Raw genomic sequence first — 18,865 nt, forward strand, 5'->3', positions numbered from 1 at the left:
GTCTGCTCAGTTTTTTATTCCATCATGATTCACTCTTGGTAGGTTGTATATTTCTAGGAATTTATTCATTTTGTCTAGGTAGTCCAATTTGTTGGCATGTAATGGTTTATAGTAGTCTCTTATGATTCTTTGTATTTCTGTGGTATTAGTTGCAATGTCTACTCCTTCATTTCTAATTTTATTTATTTATGTGCTCTCTTTTTTTCTTGGTTAGCCTAGCTAATGCTTTTTCTATTTACTTTACCTTTTCCAAAAACTAGCTCTTAGATTCACTGATCACTTCTATTGTCTTTTTCCTCTGTATTTCAGTTATTTCTGCTCTTATTTTTATTTCCTTCCTTCTACTAACTTTAGACTTAGTTCTTCTTTTTCTAGTTCCTTGAGGTGTAAAGTTAATTTGGTTTTTGAAATCGTTCTCTTTCTTAATGTAGGCATTTATCACTATAAACTTCCCTCTTAGAACTGCTTTTGCTGCATCTCATTGATTTTAGTATGTTGTATTTCCATTTTCATTTCTCTCAAGAAATAACAAATTTCTCAGGACTGTTTATTTGATATTCTTTCATAATTCTATTGTGATAGTATGTACTTTGGTCAGGAGACTTTCAATTCTTGATGATGTTCCACCAGTAAAACTGGTTTAGCTACAACTTTGAGGAATAGTTTTGTTGCTGTTTTATTTTGGATTTTGTTTTTGTTTTTAACAGAAAAATGCCAGTGTAGCTCATGTTATATTGTCCTGTTACCTATTACGATGGATCAGTGTTAACACACTGCTAAGAATGTATGTTGTATAAATGCTAAACCTGATGATAAGTTGCCATGCTCACCTAGAAAAGCTTAAATTTTCCAAGGATGAAATAAATAAATATCATAAATTCAGCTTCAGAGTACAAATAATCATTTTTGGCATCTGAAACATCTGGGAAGAACTTACCTCTATTTAAGGAAATACGAAAATCTTCTCAGACCAGAAATCTCACATCCCAAGAAAATAATTTGACACTGTCTTTCTATGCTACCCTTCGTAAACAAATATTATGAATGAGTAATTAAAAATTACTCATATTAATTCACTCCTTACAAGAATATACTTTTACTCTTTCAAAATGAATAAAATATAAGAATAATAAAAATAAATAAATGTGTGAACCTACTGCCCAGGATCACCAATCAGCAGAGGTCTGTACAGATTTTACAGAGCCTAAATGTTATACAATTTGGAAGCCTGCTGTTTTAAAACGTATACAAACTTAGTAATACAAACTTATGTGCAAAGTGAATATTTCCTTAGGATGACCAAAATAATCACAATGAATTTCAAATTTTGAAGTGCTGAATAATATCCCAAGCAAAACAAAATATAGAAACATGACGAAAATATTTTTATCTTCTGATATACCTTTATAATTTTGTTGTCCTACAATTGGTTGCATCTTCATTGCCTTTTCATATAAAAGCAATTTGGTAATATTTTCTATAGAGAATAGAAAGATGATTCATTTTTTTCTCTGGCATGCTTAAACAATATCACAAAACTTTTAATAGTTTTGAAAAAATTTCAGATTAAAGTTTGTTATTGATAACGTCATATAAAATTTTATAACTTTTGTCAAATTTTCTCTTCTGTGAAATATATGTTTATAACATTGAGCTACAGCATTAAGCTACAGTTATCTTTTCTTATTGTCTTTAAATTTCAATATGCGTGGTTTAATTTATAGTTTGAATATTAATCCATTTGATCATATGTTCATCATATGTTTCACAAACATCTTCTACTCCTTTGTGGTTTTTTATTTCAAGTACCATTTGTATAATTAGGTTCATGCACTTCATTGTTTAAATATTTTTGATATAGTGAAAAGAAAATTACTTAATGTATATTTTTATAATCTACGTCTTGCTTAAAACTATTTCTGTATCTTAAGGTTATAATTATGTTCTATATTTTCACCATAATATTAAAGATTCCATTCCTATGATCATAATAATCTCTTATATTTTCTTCAGAATACAAAAGACTTGATTTTCGTATTTAATTCTTTAATCTATCTGAGCCTGATTTTTTAAATGGCATGAACTAAAGTCCACATTTTTTCATGAACATTCAAATGTCTCAGAATAACTTATTAATTATTCAATTCTTTACCCAGTGATTTACAATATTATTTCTGTGATATATCATGGATCCATGTAAAAGTATCATTTTCTTTTATCTCTATTGGGATCTATTTCTTATTTTGACTACCACTGAAAGTATCAAAATCTCTCAGTATTATAACATAATAATCTTTGATATCTGAAGTGATGCTCCTATCTTTCAAAATCATCTTGAATACTCTTAATTGATTAGTATAAAAAAGGTTTTTATTTTGCTTTTTTATGGACATAAGGCAGAGAAAATCAGACAATGCTTTATTTTTTTATTGCAATTTTTTAACCACACAGGTGCTGTAAATTGAATCCCATATCCAAATGTTCTTTCACCTGTGTTTCAAACATTCAGGGAAGACAACTACAGGTATATTCTTTTCTACCTAATGTTAGGATGGAGTCAGACATTTTTGGTTTTGGACGACTATTTCCATAAGTAGGTTTTCTTTTCTTAGCTCGCTCTATACCTGAACATGAAATTCATGTCAACATCTTAGCTTTAATTGGGTATTTCAAGTTCTACCTTCTCCAAAGTTGCTTGAGCAAACATTCCCCTCTGATGCCATTAATTTTCTTTGATTTTATAGTTTCTATGTCTCTGCTGACGTTCTCTAAATACTTTTTCATAACATTTAAATTTTGTTTTCATCATTGAGCATAATTATAATAGCTTAACATCCTCATCTACTGCTTCCCAACCACTAGGTCATCTCAGAATTACTATCCACTAACTTTCTTTTGGTCTTGAGAATGTTTCATATTTTCCTGTTTCTTCATATGTCTAATAAATTGGATTGCATTCAAGATAGTAGGATGTTTATATGCAGACAATCTGGATTATGTTATAGTCTTCCAAAGAGTGTTTGATTTTTATTAAATTGTTTGTTTTGTTTTATAACACAGTTAACTTGGTTGTCTCAAACTGTAATCTCTATATTTTGAGCGATAGGTCAACCCTAGGTTCAAAGCTTTTATGCTTAGGTGTGCTACTTGGAGTTTGTCTCATGCATACAAAATTTAGTGATCAGTCAGAGATTTGGGCAGAGATTATCCTCACAATATGGGGTTCCCCTTCTGTGACTTTTTCCCTTCCTGACCCCCCACAATTTCCAATAGCTCTGGATGCCCCCAATTGGAGTGTGGTCCTTTAGATCACAAAGCCAGTGATCTCGCAAGAAATTTAGCCAGTCTTAAATTCCTCACCATAGCTAGCAGCCATGAATATTTATCCCAAGCCATTTCCTTTTTCTAAATATCTGCTTTTGATTTTTCTCCAATATCTGCGAGTATTTGGGTTTTGTTACTTTGATTTATCAGTCCAGAATTTGTAGTTTTATCTGCAGGAGGATCTGTCCAATAGGAACTTACATAGCCATACCAGAAGCAAAACTCTAAGGCCATCAAACCTAATGCTAGTATTAGTATTTGATCCTAATACAGCCCTGACTTTGGTTTCCTGGTTTCTTTTGTTGTTTTCGTTACTGTTATTTTTGTTTCTTTGTTTGTTTTCTGGTCTTGTTGGTTTTCTAGTTTTTGCAAACTCATCAACAACATAAAATAAATAACTTTATAATACTTCTTGTATCTAGGCAAATTTCATCAGTAGACTTTACAGATGCCTCATTTATTATTGTACTGGACAAGAGAAGGCATTGTTTATTATCCACATTAATGTGGATATGACATTTAAGATTTATCTAATCTACTTATTTCCCCTATTTCTTACCAGTTTATTTTTAATGCAAGCATTCTATAGCAGAAAACAATTTCAATATGAGTACAGGAAATAAAGGGTTAGTTTTTACTGTGCTTTATTATAAACGAATTTAGTCATTTGAGGAAGAAGAATTAAATTTTCAATTCCTTGGTTGAGAAAAATTAGTTACATTTTCCAGTTACAAATCTGCTTAGGGATGAAGGAAAAATATTATATAATAAAAATCCAAAATGTTTGGATGAATTTCAGAAAATATCAAACTTGATATTTTCCTTAATACAAGGTAATAAATATGCACTTTTAAGTTGGGTGTAATAGAAAAAAATCTTTTTCTCTAAATTGGCTTAGATGTTATCTGAAAAAAGCACAGATCACTGATGCATCTGATATTTTTGCTTATCTCCATGAAGATTCATGTGTCTTTACAGGGAAATGTTTGCAGGCAATATAAAATTCTTAAAATAGGACCCACAAGTACAGCCAAAGTTATCTGATGAAAGCACAGCTCAATGATAGAGCTGAACATTGTTCCAACTTCCCTGGGGAATAAATGGAATTTACATAAAAATATTTGAGGGCACCTTAAAAATAATAAAATAGGAATCATAAAAAGAGCCACTGTCAGACTCACAACTTGAACTCTGAATTGAGTCCCCAAGTTCTTTGTTTTTAAACTTTATTCAGAGGCAGAGGCAGTGTTTATTGTGAAGAGCAGAAAATCATTTAGGTTGAAAATATAAAAAGAAGCATATGACTCATTTGAATTCACTTCATAATGGAGCGCAAATAGAAGAGCGAGTAGAGTAACAGAAAAGCTTTCGAGGAATAAACAAAATGTGTGGGCTCTGGACTAGCAATTATCTTTTCCAATTTTTTACTTTGAAATATTACTTAACCTGTCTAAACTGTCATTTTCATTTTAAAAATTAGGACTAACAATGTCTATTGTGCCAAATACAGAGTATTTATGAGACTCTAATGAAGAAATGCATGTAAAATTAGTAAAAGGTAGAAAGAATCAAATTAATAGATACAAATTTGAAATATGTTTGAGAACAGATCTGAAGTTAAAATTACGTTTCTTTGTAGTTTTCAGATACTTAATGCAATGTTAGGTACTTTACAGTTAATTATTCACTAAACGAGCAAATAAAACAAAGTTTGTGTCGCACTTAAGAACTAAGTTTTTCATTTGAAATGAATTCTTTAAACAATTATATATATATTTACTTTTAACTTTTTTTTTCTATGGCACACTTCATGAATTTGCTTGTCATCCTTGTGCAGGGGCCATGCTGATCTTCTCTGTGTCATTCCAATTTTAGCATGTCTGCTGCTGAAGCAAGCACTTTAATTTATTTTTTAACAAATAGTTTACTGTGCTACCAGAAGCAAGCTCTGCACTAAATTTGGTGAAAATAGAAATGAACAACTTAATGCCTCAATGAGCTCACAGATTAGTGGAAATAAAGAAACACATATGACTTAATCAGACCCATCATATTAAGTGTCAAATGTGCACACCATAAATGCTATGGAAAAACAGATGACAGAAGTAATAATTCTTTTGGAGAATATTGTAAAATGATTAACAGAAAAGATAATACAGTCATGCATTGCTTGACAACAGGATGCATTCTGAGAAATGCATTGTTTGGCACTTTCGTCATTGTGCAAACATCGTAGAGAGTACTTGCACAAACCTGGATTGTATAGCCTGCTACACACATAGGCTGTATGATACTAATCTTATGGGACCACCATTGTACATGTGGTTCATTGTTGATTGAAACGTTGTTAGTGGTGTGTGAAATGTGTATTTGAACTGGTATTTAAATGAACTGCAAGGGGAGGAAAGGTGACAGCAGCCAACATTTCAAAATAACAGCAGTTGCACGACACTTACTCTATACCAGACAGCATTTTAAGTGATTTGTATTTGTGGAGGGTTTCATTCTCACGACATATGAGGTCAGGTTTAATCTTACCTATAAAGTTAGTCTTATTCTTACCTTTTTAAGACAAGAGGAAACTAAGCCTTGGAGAGGTAGGTGGCTTCCCCAACAGCACACACCAAATTAGTAGCAGAGCTGGGATTCAAGCTCAAGCAGTCTCTCACTGCCATCCAAGTACTTAATCTCTATCTTACACTGCCGCATTTGAGCATGTCAACAATTTTCACAAGTTGAAAAATGGGAATAAGCATTCCACCCAGAGGAAATGGCATGAGCAAAGGCATCAGCCAACTAGAGCACAGGGAAGGACATATATTCTACTGACTAGTGAATTAAGCAGAAGGTGGAAGAGCAGTCATAAAATACACTCCTACCATGTACACAGAAAGGATGAGCTAATTAAACCAAGATGACCCCTTAATCTTTCTGTAGTCAGTTGGATGGTATTCATCTCCACCTCATTCATTCCTTTTGAGAAATATTTTTTTTTTTTTTAAAGATTTTATTTTTTTCCTTTTTCTCCCCAAAGCCCCCAGGTACATAGTTGCATATTCTTAGTTGTGGGTCCTTCTAGTTGTGGCATGTGGGACGCTGCCTCAGTGTGGTTTGATGAGCAGTGCCATGTCCGCGCCCAGGATTCGAACTGACGAAACACTGGGCCGCCTGCAGCGGAGCGCGCGAACCTAACCACTCGGCCAAGGGGCCAGCCCCCCTTTTGAGAAATATTTTATCATCATCAATGTTGAGCAGGCCTTCAATAGATACATAATTTTTATATGAATAGAAATAATTGTATCTGGAAAAGTGTTTACTTTGCTTTCCCCAATTGTGAGAATGGAGGGATTTGGAATTGATACTATCATGATACAATCAGGATGATCATTGTGGACCTTCTATTAATAGGAGGAAAGAAAATATCTAGGCACAAAGGGAAAACAATAGCATAATTTTCATAAGTGAAAGAAAATTATAATAACGTATCACATATACACATATATTTATATGAAATTACCCTATTTAAAACTAATATTGTGCCACCTTAGTTCTTACATAGTAATAAGACATCAAAAATTATAAGGGCCCAGCCCTGTTGCCAAGTGGTTAGAGTTCCACATGCTCTGCTTCAGCAGCCCAGGTGCACGGGTTCAGATCCCAGGCGTGGACCTACTCCACTCACCAACCACACTGTGGAGGTGTCTCACATACAAAAAAATAAAGGAAGATTGGCACAGATTTTAGCTCAGGGTGAATCTTCCTCAAGTTAAAAAAAAAAAAGGAGGATTGGCAATGGATGTTAGCTCAGGGCGAATCTTCTTCAGTAAAAAACAACATATATATATATATAAATGACATCCATAGTAACCAATATACTTTCACACTCTAGAGTTTCATAAAAACACATCAAGAAGACAAGATTATAGGAACTCGGTAGTTTCCATGGTTTCAGAGTAAAGCTAATGATTTCAGGATCAAGTTAATAGGTAGAAAATTTCACAGATTCTCGAAAACTACAATGACAATGAGATATTGATTAAACATATCCATCTGGCTGGAAACTGATTTGAGAATTCAAGATAATAAAATATTGGTGTTCCAGTAAATCTTCAAAGATTATCTCCATTCTCTAAATGCATCTTCTAGGGATCGTAATAATGTTTTAAAAAATAAAATATGGTCATTCCTCAGTACCTGTGGGTGATTGGTTCCAAGACCCCCTGTGGATAACAAAATCTGCTGATGCTCAAGTCTCTTAGTTGAGGCTCCATATCCGTGGGTTCCACATCTGCAGACCAACCTCAGATTGTAAACCTAGTGCAGTCATGCATCACTTAACGACAGGATACGTTCTGAGAAATGCGACGTCATTAGGCAATTTTGCTGCTGTGCAAACATCATAGAGTGTACTAAAGGGGAACTGAATTTGCCACCCCAAAATGTGTCTCTTTAACACGAGGATTATTTTAGGCTGATTCTTCTTAAGGAACAAAAGATTTATAAAGTTTTTCTTATTACCTCCCCCTTAGCTATGTAAAAGAATTCAGATAAAAAAAATCTGTCTCAGGAAGTGAGCTATCATCTTAGCATAACATGAACTAGGTGGTAGACAGGGAGGAAACTAAAAAGGCCTGTTTGTTGGGCCCCCCTCTGTGTTCTTCTGTTTCTGTGTGGCCAAACAAACATTTGGTTTCTAAAGTTTGCTCTTTTTCACGTCTCTGTGAATCGTCTTCATTCCCTCTGAAGTCCTTTACTCTCCCCACCCTCAACATCTCCTTTTCTCCTGAGCTGAGGATGATATTTAAAGTGAGGGCTTTGGCCAATTTGCAAATTACTCAGTTTTCTTGGATTTCTCCCATGTATGCATGTTATTAAACTTTTGTTTGTTTTTCTCCTGTTAATCTGTCTCATGTCAATTTAATCCTTAGACCAGCCCAGAGACCCTAAAGGGGTAGAGGAAAACTCCTTCCTCCCCACAGTACTTACACAAACCTGGATGGTAGCCTACTATGCACCCAGGCTGTGAGGCACTAATCTTATGGGACCATCATCACATATGCAGTCTGTCATTGACTGAAACATCATTATGAGGAGCATAACTGCACGCGATCTGCAGTTGGTTGAATCCACAGATTCAGAACCCGAGGACACCAAGGGCTAACTGTGTGTATTGCCTAATCTTTGGAATGCTTCAGGGAGTAACTTAAACCCGGTAAATACTGAAACATCCCCAAAGATGGCAAACTCATGCTGTCTTTCATTGTTTCCTTGAGGAAATTTCGAAGTATTCATAATTCATTTGATTTCATACAAAATGTTATATTAATGTATTTATCCTACCCTTTTTTAGAATATTAATGTGAAAATTTCTGTGGAGAAATAAAAAACATGAGGTTGTTTTTATCTTCAAGTATCTCTCAGTTTAATGAAACTGATGGACACATATTTACAATGTAAAATAAGTGCTAATACAAAAGCAAAAGGTTAGTTACATATACTCAGAATTCAAGTTATTAATCCTAACAACATAAATAGGCTAAGATAAATCTTCAGAGAAATTGCTTTGGATGTATAGCCATGGATTAGTAACTAGAAACTTCCTACACATATTTTCTGTAAATACGGTTTAGTTATGTACCTTAAAGAATTTAATAAGAATGATAAATACCATCTTACATTTATTTACTACTTTCGGCTATTGAATTTAAAACACATGACCTCTTTGGATACTCACAATAGCTGTGTGAGGCAGCTATGAATTGTTAGTGCAATTAAACAACAGGAGAAATTGTGGCTCAGAGAGGATGGTACATTAAAAAAGCTAAGCAGTTGAAATGAAAGCTTAGAGTCTTTGATTCTTAATCTAACCCTTTTTTCTCCACACATTGTATCTTCTTCCAGGTACAGATTGGTGAATCAAATATCTGTGGAAAATGAAAGAGGTCTATTGTTTTCACGTATCTCTCTCAAATATGAAGCATCCCGCAAAAACTAGAAAAAACTACTATGGAAGTTTAGCAGTTATCCTAAATAGCCATGACTCCTGGCTCAAGGACATTTGTTGCACAAAGGCTTAAGTCACTGCTCATGGTAAAGTCCTTCAGGTTAAAGTAGAAGGAAAAATATAAAGCCTCATTAATATTGGAGAGATTACACCATATAGTCTCTAACGATGCTCGGCGATGTCCTCAGTGAACAGGAGGAAAAACTGTTTAGTTCAAGGACAAGAGCATGTGCCTATAACACCTCCTAGTTATGTGTGTTCTTATCTTTATTAGAAATACTTGCACTTGTTCCAACCCATGGAGAACGCAACTCAACACCTGTCACCTTCTCTATCTTTTTTTCTCCTTAGTACTTATCTTCCAACATACTGTATATTTTATAGTTTATTCTGTTTATTACATACTATGCGTATCTGAATGTAAGCTCTTTAAGGCCAGTTTTTTGGTCTGTTTTTCCCTCGTTGAATTCCCTGTGCCTAGAACAGTGCTTAATGCATAGTCAATATTTCTAAATATCTATTTATGATTAGTATTATATTATTTATAATTATTATTTTATGGTTAATATTATAAATATTTATTCTTAAATATTTATTAAATAAATGAATGAATCATTCATTAACTTTTTTTTTTATTAATGTTATGATGGATTACAAGCTTGTGAAATTTCAGTTGTACATTTTTGTTAGTCATGTTGTGGGTACACCACTTCCCCCTCCGTACCCTCCCCCCAACCCCCCTTTTCCCTGGTAACCACCGATCAGATCTCCTTCTCAATATACTAATTTCCACCTATGAGTGGAGTTATATAGAGTTCGTCTTTCTCTGACTGACTTATTTCGCTTAACATAATGCCCTCGAGGTCCATCCACATTGTTGCGAATGGGCCAATTTCGTCTTTTTTTATGGCTGAGTAGTATTCCATTGTGTATATATACCACATCTTCTTTATCCAATCATCAGTTTCTGGGCATGTAGGCTGGTTCCACGTCTTGGCTATTGTAAATAATGCTGCGATGAACATAGGGGTGCAACGGACTCTTGAGATATCTGATATCAGGTTCTTAGGATAGATACCCAGTAATGGGATGGCTGGGTCATAGGGTATTTCTATTTTTAACTTTTTGAGAAATCTCCATACTGTTTTCCATAGTGGCTGTACCAGTTTGCATTCCCACCAACAGTGTATGAGGGTTCCTCTTTCTCCACAACCTCTCCAACATTTGTCGTTCTTGGTTTTGGATGTTTTTGCCAATCTAACGGGGGTAAGGTGATATCTTAGTGTAGTTTTGATTTGCATTTCCCTGATGATTAGCGATGATGAACATCTTTTCATGTGTCTATTGGCCATATTCATATCTTCTTTTGAGAAATGTCTGTTCATGTCCTCTGCCCATTTTTTGATCGGGTTGTTTGTTTTTTTGTTGTTAAGCAGTGTGAGTTCTTTGTATATTATGGAGATTAACCCTTTGTCGGATAAGTGGCTTGTAAATATTTTTTCCCAATTAGTGAGCTGTTTTTTTGTTTCAATTCTGTTTTCCCTTGCCTTGAAGAAGCTCTTTAGTCTGATGAAGTCCCATTTGTTTATTCTTTCTATTGTTTCCCTCAACTGAGGAGTTACAGTGTCCGAAAAGATTCTTTTGAAACTGATGTCAAAGAGTGTACTGCCTATATTCTCTTCCAAAAGACTTATTGTCTCAGGCCTAATCTTTAGGTCTTTGATCCATTTTGAGTTTATTTTGGTGTGTGGTGAAAAAGAATGGTCGATTTTCAATCTTTTGCATGTGGCTGTCCAGTTTTCCCAGCACCATTTGTTGAAGAGACTTTCTTTTCTCCATTGTAGGCCCTCTGCTCCTTTGTCGAAGATTAGCTGTCCATAGATGTGTGGTTTTATCTCTGGGCTTTCAATTCTGTTCCATTGATCTGTGGACCTGTTTTTGTACCAGTACCATGCTGTTTTGATCACTGTAGCTTTGTAGTATGTTTTGAAATCGGGGATTGTGATTCCGCCGGCTTTGTTTTTCTTGCTCAAGATTGCTTTAGCAATTCGTGGTCTTTTGTTCCCCCATATGAATTTTAGGATTGTTTGTTCAATTTCTGTGAAGAATGTTCTGGGGATTCTGATTGGGATAGCATTGAATCTGTATATTGCTTTAGGTAGTATGGACATTTTAACTATGTTTATTCTTCCAATCCATGTGCAAGGAATGTCTTTCCATCTCTTTATGTCATCGTCAATTTCTTTCAAGAAAGTCTTGTAGTTTTCATTGTATAGATCCTTCACTTCCTTGGTTAAGTTTATCCCAAGGTATTTTATTCTTTTCGTTGCGATTGTGAATGGGATAGAGTTCTTGAGTTCTTTTTCTGTTAGTTTATTGTTAGTGTATAGAAATGCTACTGATTTATGCACGTTAATTTTATACCCTGCTACTTTGCTGTAGTTGTTGATTATTTCTAATAGTTTTTCTGTGGATTCTTTGGGGTTTTCTATGTATAAGATCATGTCGTCTGCAAACAACGCGAGTTTTACTTCTTCGCTACCTATTTGGATTCCTTTTATTTTTTTTTCCTGCCGAATTGCTCTGGCCAGCACCTCCAGTACTATGTTGAATAGGAGTGGTGAAAGTGGGCACCCTTGTCTTGTTCCTGTCCTCAGAGGGATGGCTTTCAGCTTTTGTCCATTGAGTATGATGTTGGCTGTGGGTCTATCATATATGGCCTTTATTATGTTGAGGTACTTTCCTTCTATACCCATTTTACTGAGGGTTTTTATCATAAATGGGTGTTGGATCTTGTCGAATGCTTTCTCTGCGTCTATTGAGATGATCATGTGGTTTTTGTTTTTCATTTTGTTGATGTAGTGTATCACGTTGATTGACTTGCGGATGTTGAACCATCCCTGTGTCCCTGGTATAAATCCCACTTGATCATGGTGTATAATCTTTTTGATGTATTGCTGTAATCGGTTTGCCAACATTTTGTTGAGGATTTTTGCATCTATGTTCATCAGTGATATCGGCCTGTAGTTCTCCTTCTTTGTGTTGTCCTTGTCAGGTTTGGGGATCAGAGTGATGTTGGCTTCATAGAATGTGTTAGGGAGTTCTCCATCTTTCTCAATTTTCTGGAACAGTTTGAGGAGAATAGGTATTAAGTCTTCTTTGAATGTTTGGTAGAATTCTCCAGAGAAGCCGTCTGGTCCTGGACTCTTGTTTTTGGGGAGGTTTTTGATTACCGTTTCTATTTCCTTACTTGTGATTGGTCTATTCAGATTCTCCATTTCTTCCTGATTCAGTTTGGGGAGATTGTAGGAGTCTAGGAATTTGTCCATTTCTTCCAAGTTGTTCAATTTGTTGGCATATAGTTTTTCATAGTATTCTCTTATGATCTCTTGTATTTCATTGGTATCTGTTGTGATTTCTCCTCTGTCATTCCTGATTTTGTTAATTTGCGCTTTCTCTCTTCTTTTCTTGGTGAGTCTGGCTAGGGGTTTGTCAATTTTGTTAATTCTTTCGAAGAACCAACTCTTTGTTTCATTGATCCTTTCTATTGTCTTTTTTGTTTCAATATCGTTTATTTCTGCTCTTATTTTTATTATTTCCCTCCTTCTACTGACTCTGGGCTTTGTTTGTTCTTCTTTTTCTAGTTCTGTTAGGTGTCGTTTGAGGTTGCTTATGTGAGCTTTTTCTTGTTTAGTGAGGTGAGCCTGTATTGCGATGAATTTCCCTCTTAGGACTGCTTTTGCTGCATCCCAAATGATTTGGTATGTCGTGTTCTCATTTTCATTTGTCTCCAGATAATATTTGATTTCTTCTTTAATTTCTTCAATGATCCATTGTTTGTTGAGAAGCGTGTTGTTTAGTCTCCACATTTTTGCACCTTTCTCTGCTTTTTTCTTGTAGTTGATTTCTAGTTTAATAGCGTTATGATCAGAAAAGATGCTTGATATTATTTCAACTCTCTTGTATTTATTGATGTTTGCTTTGGTTCCCAAAATATGGTCAATCCTTGAGAATGTTCTATGTGCACTTGAGAAGAATGTGTAACCTGCTGTTTTTGGATGAAGTGTTCTATATATATCTATTAAGTCCATCTGGTCTAATTTTTCATTTAATTCTATTATTTCCTTGTTGATTTTCTGTCTGGATGTTCTGTCCATTGGTGTTAATGGTGTGTTGAGGTCCCCTACTATTATTGTATTGTTGTTGATGTCTTCTTTTAGTTCTATTAAGAGTTGCTTTACAAATTTTGGTGCTCCTGTGTTGGGTGCGTATATATTTATAAGTGTTATGTCTTCTTGGTGGAGAGTCCCTTTTATCATTATATACTGTCCCTCTTTATCTTTCTTTATCTGTTTTGCTTTGAAATCTACCTTGTCTGATATTAGTATAGCGACACCTGCTTTCTTTTGTTCATTATTAGCTTGGAGTATTGTTCTCCATCCCTTCACTCTGAGTCTCTGTTTGTCTTTGGGGCTGAGGTGTGTTTCCTGGAGGCAGCATATTGTTGGATCTTGTTCTTTGATCCATCCTGCCACTCTGTGTCTTTTGATTGGGGAGTTCAATCCATTTACATTTAGACTGATTATTGAGACGTGGCGGCCTACCACTCCCATTTTGTGTCTTGTTTTCCGGTTTTCTTCAGTTTCCTTTGTTTCTCGTCCCATGGTTTAATCTGTTCTGATGTAGAGCTGCTACTCTCTGTTGTTGTCCTTCTACTTATCTCCTCTGCTCTTGGTTTTGTAGCCCCTTTCCTTTTTTGGATTTTTCAGGAATGAGGGTTTTCCTGAGGATTTCCTGAAGAGGAGGTTTTGTGGCAATGAACTCCCTTAATTTTTGTTTATCTGGGAAAGTTTTTATTTCTCCATCGTATTTGAAGGATATTTTCGCTGGGTAGAGAATTCTCGGCTGTAGATTTTTGTCCTTCAGATTTTTGAATATATCATTCCACTCTCTTCTAGCCTGTAAAGTTTCTGCTGAGAAATCTGCTGATAGCCTGATGGGGGTTCCTTTGTAGGTTAGTTTCTTTTGCCTGGCTGTCCTTAATATTTTCTCCTTGTCGTTGACTTTTGCTAGCTTCACTACTATATGCCGTGGAGTTGATCTTCTTGCATTGATAAAGTTTGGAGATCTATTGGCTTCTGTCACCTGAAGATCCATCTCCCTCACCAGATTTGGGAAGTTCTCAGCCATTATTTCTTTGAATAGGTTTTCTACCCCTTTCTCCTTCTCTTCTCCCTCTGGTATACCTATAATCCTTACGTTGCATCTCCTAATTGTGTCTGATAATTCTCGGAGAGTTTCTTCATTTCTTTTAAGTCTTGCTTCTCTCTCCTCCTCTGCCTGCAACAATTCTATATTGCCATCTTCCAAATTGCTAATTCTTTCCTCCATATTATCGGCCCTACTGTTCAGAGCATCTAGATTTTTCTTAATCTCCTCTATTGTGTTCTTCATTTCCAATATTTCTGTTTGGTTCTTCTTTATCGTATCAAACTCTTTTGTGACATAGCTCCTGAACTCGTTGAGTTGTCGGTCAATATTTATTAAATATATATTTATTTATTATATATTTTATTTATTAAATATTTATTAAATAAATGAATGAATCATTCATTAACTTTTAAAAGCCTCACCAAATACCATGGATACTATTTTTGTTTAATAATTTATTAATTTATCAAAAACATGTTTTGATTGCCTATCAATCAGTGTGCAGAGTACCGTGCTGCAATACCGTGCGTGGTGAGAGATGACCATCTTCAGGGAGCTTGTAGTCTTATGGGGAAAAACTACGTTAAACCAATGGTTATATTTTGAACTGTAAATGTCCATATAACAGGATAGTACATTTTATTTCCCCTGGGGGTATCGAGAAGACCTCACAGAGGAAGTAAACCTTATTTTCAAAGATTATTAGTGTTAAAATGATTATTCATGTTAATGTTGAAGGTTGAAGTTGTAGTTCAGGCATAGGAAACAGTATGTGTGAATTTTTTTGAAGCAGAAATAAACTAGCTGTGATCAAGAATGAAATTAGTTTAGTGTGACTCTATCCTAGTGACACAGGAACAAATGGGGGCAAATATGGCTTGACCTGGGAACCTATCACGGAGGACTTTGTACAACTGATGGGTACCTTTATTATTAATTATAACGGAATATATATTTTCTTTATATTAAGTGCAATGGAAAACAATGGGAGAATTTTAAGGAAAGGATGTGATTATGATCAGATTTCCACTTTATAAGATTGTTCTTTGTAGTGAAGTGGAAGTGAGAAATGGGTAAGTGAGGTAAAAGTAGAGACGAAGAAACTTTTTAGAAGGTTATTGCAAGAGCCCAAGTAAACACATAGAGATGGCTGGGCTATGCTGCTAGCAGTGGGGATAGGGCTGAGCAGATTCACTCACGCATTCGTTCAAAAAGTATTTGCTATTTTCCATGCGCTCTAGACACTGAGCAATCAGAGGCAAAAAGACCCTTATGGGGCTTATAGTTTATTAGGGAAATCAAACATTTAAAAATACTAGTTGTTAAGAAACTCCAGCAAAAGGGATCTGCTTTTGATTGGGCTGTGACAGTTGGCTTCTTAGGGAGAGTGACTTTTATATGCAACCTGAAAATCAAGATGACTACATCCAAGCAAACAACAGGAAACAGAGAGATGAAAACGTGTAAGGGGGAATCCTTGCTGAAGGACATAGTGAGTCGGAGGAATTGCAACTAAGCAAGAATATAGAGAAAAACCAGAAAGAATAGAATGGGGATGGAAAGAAAAAGTCCAGTCTCGCCAGCCTTCAATCTTGGGTTAAGAAGCATGAATTTTGATACACATACAATTGGAAGCCATTCATGTAATATAAATAGTATACAAGTCAAATATTTACAAAGATAAGTACAATAATCCAATTTAATTTTAGGTCACTGGGACTAATGTTTGGAATATGGATTACCTTTGAGAAAGAGTAGGCACAGTTTTTTTTTTCATGATATAAAAGATATGTATTAATTAAAGGATTTCTTAATTTTAATGTAGCTCAATTATAACATTTTCCTTATAGTTGCTGCTTTTTTGTGTCTGTTAGCTATCATTATTTTTATTTATTTATGTATTTGTTTAAATCATATACAAATCCACTATAAAGTGAATGATAATAATGCTCCTAGTACTATTCTCTTGCTAACCAGGTTGATGACCCAAATGATTGCAAAAATCTAGACAATAGGGAAAATATCAAGTCTCTTCTCTTTCCAAAGGAAGTCCTTCCCCAGTGTGTGCCACCTGGGGTTCCAGCCTTTCTCAGTTCTCATAAGGTGGGCATGGAGGGCCCAGCTACTCCTGGGTTCTCACTATTCTCTTCCTGCCCATGTGAGGATGTATCCAGGTACAGGCTCCCCAGGTGGGTAAACTTAGCAGGACAGCGTTTAACTCCTGAGGAGTAGGCAGGATTTTAGGAAGGATATGGTCAAGATATTTAGGAGGTTATTTGGACATTCCTACAACTCATTCTTCAAATGCTGTCTTAGTAATAAAACTGATATTTTACTTTTCATCTCCCCAAATCTCTCAGTAGGTTCAAAACTCAGGAGTAAGGAGAAATTGTGTGCACTTACTAGTGCTTTGAAATTGCAAAGTGTTATCTTCTGCCAACATACGAATGGCAATCCAATGATGTCAAAAAATAAATCTTGTTGAATGATGCAGCTTGTGAATACTCTCATGTTTGTGGTTTACAATTAATGGGAAAATATCTCTAAATCAATAAAGTTTTGCTTAGATTAACTAAATGCACCAAAATATACAAGCAGCATAAAGGACAGTATTTTGGAATAGATGAATCATAGAAGACATTTTTTAGGCCCATCACCACCACCAAAAATGAAAAGAAAACAGAATTATGACAGAAAATGGAACTCTGTGAGAATGTTATAAAGAATAGAGAAAAGACTGAGCATCAGATTTGAAGCACTTATTTCTAATTTCATATTACAAGAGTTTACATTTACTTACTATACTCGTCATTCACTCTTTTACTAACTGCTTATTTTCATTTTATCCTTTAATATATAGATTAAAGTTAGATAAATGACATTTGGTTTGTCATAAAATATCATTTGCCTAAAATAAATAGGTTATATTTGTGTAGCTGAGAAATAGTTTCTCATCCATAAATTACTGACCATATTATTCCTAGTACCACTCCTAGTACTGATTAATAATTACCAGTCACCTCCTTGCCAAGCATTGTGCTAGGTGTCCTGTCTATATTATCTCATCCATTCAGCATAATTTTAAAGTTGTTATTACTATAGTCTTCACTTTATAAATGAGAAAGCTGATATGTAATAAGGTTAAATAGCTTCCCCATTATGAGAGATCCAGCATGAGGAGTTGCCCAGTTTCAACCTAGGAAATGTAACCCAGAGCCTATGACTCTAACAGTCTATCCATTTGCCTCAAACTACAGATCTTGTCCTGTAAGCAAAACTGATTAGAACTTTATAACATTTCCTCCAGCATATATAAGGCCAAAAAGAAAATATATGTAAATAAATGTATTACAGGTTTCTAAGATAATAAATTAACTAAAACATTTTTAAAAATAGGGTACAGGAATGTTTCATCACTGAAACAATATTTTCCATTCTACAATTAATAGGAAAAGGAGAAAAATTATGTTACTCAAAGAAAACTTTGTCATATTATAAAAGAGTGAAATAGTAAGTCAATTTTGATGGCAGAAACTTCTTAAATTTTACCCAAGCATGTGTGAACTATAATGAAATCTCTTATTCAGTTAAAGTCTGATAATCATGCTCAAATGGTAGTATAAAGTTGTAGCACTTTTTGGAGTCACCTGGTTTTGCTATGTGGTTCTCCACTTTTCAACCAGAAGCAGCTCTCATAAACTGGACTAAAGAGCGGTAATGAGATTTTGTTTCAAGTAAAATCTTGGTATTTTAGAACTACTTTTAAGACTTTTAAAACTTTGCATATATACAGTGGTAAAATCATGTTTACAAAACAATTTTGACAATTTGTTTAATCAATCAAATATTTGACCTTTTCAAAGCACAATATAATTGGCAACATCCTGGAATGTTCCATGCTCTGGCTAAGCCAATGTGGATGGACTATAGATGTCTTAACAGAGCTTTGTGTAGTGTGGAAAATTTGATTGTGGTTTTGATTGGCTTATGAAATGTGCAACAAAGTGTTGGAAATATGTGAACCTACAAGAAAGTATAAGGGAGAATAAAATGACTCTGAATGTGAAATAAAAAAATGAAAAGTTAATCAATCTATGCAAATACAAACACACTTTTCTTTTTCTTTCTTTCTTTTTTTTTTTTTTAAGGAAGATTGGCCCTTAGCTAACTACTGCCAATCCTCCTCTTTTTGCTGAGGAAGACTGGCCCTGAGCTAACATCCATGTCCATCTTCCTCTACTTTATACATGGGACGCCTACCACAGCATGGCTTTTACCAAGTGGTGCCATGTCCGCACCTGGGATCCCAACCAGCAAACCCCAGGC

General features: G+C 34.8%; 1 non-coding gene across 1 annotated transcript; it reads right to left on the minus strand.

The window, feature by feature from the left end:
- Window positions 1–5,116: 5,116 nt before the first annotated feature.
- LOC124237689 (U6 spliceosomal RNA) lies at window positions 5,117–5,219 on the minus strand. Its single transcript, XR_006888077.1, has one exon. It is a non-coding gene; the product is annotated as a U6 spliceosomal RNA (small nuclear RNA).
- Between the last annotated feature and the right edge of the window lie 13,646 nt (window positions 5,220–18,865).

This window comes from Equus quagga, chromosome 3 (assembly GCF_021613505.1).
Source record: "Equus quagga isolate Etosha38 chromosome 3, UCLA_HA_Equagga_1.0, whole genome shotgun sequence".
In the NCBI taxonomy this organism is placed as follows: domain Eukaryota; kingdom Metazoa; phylum Chordata; class Mammalia; order Perissodactyla; family Equidae; genus Equus; species Equus quagga.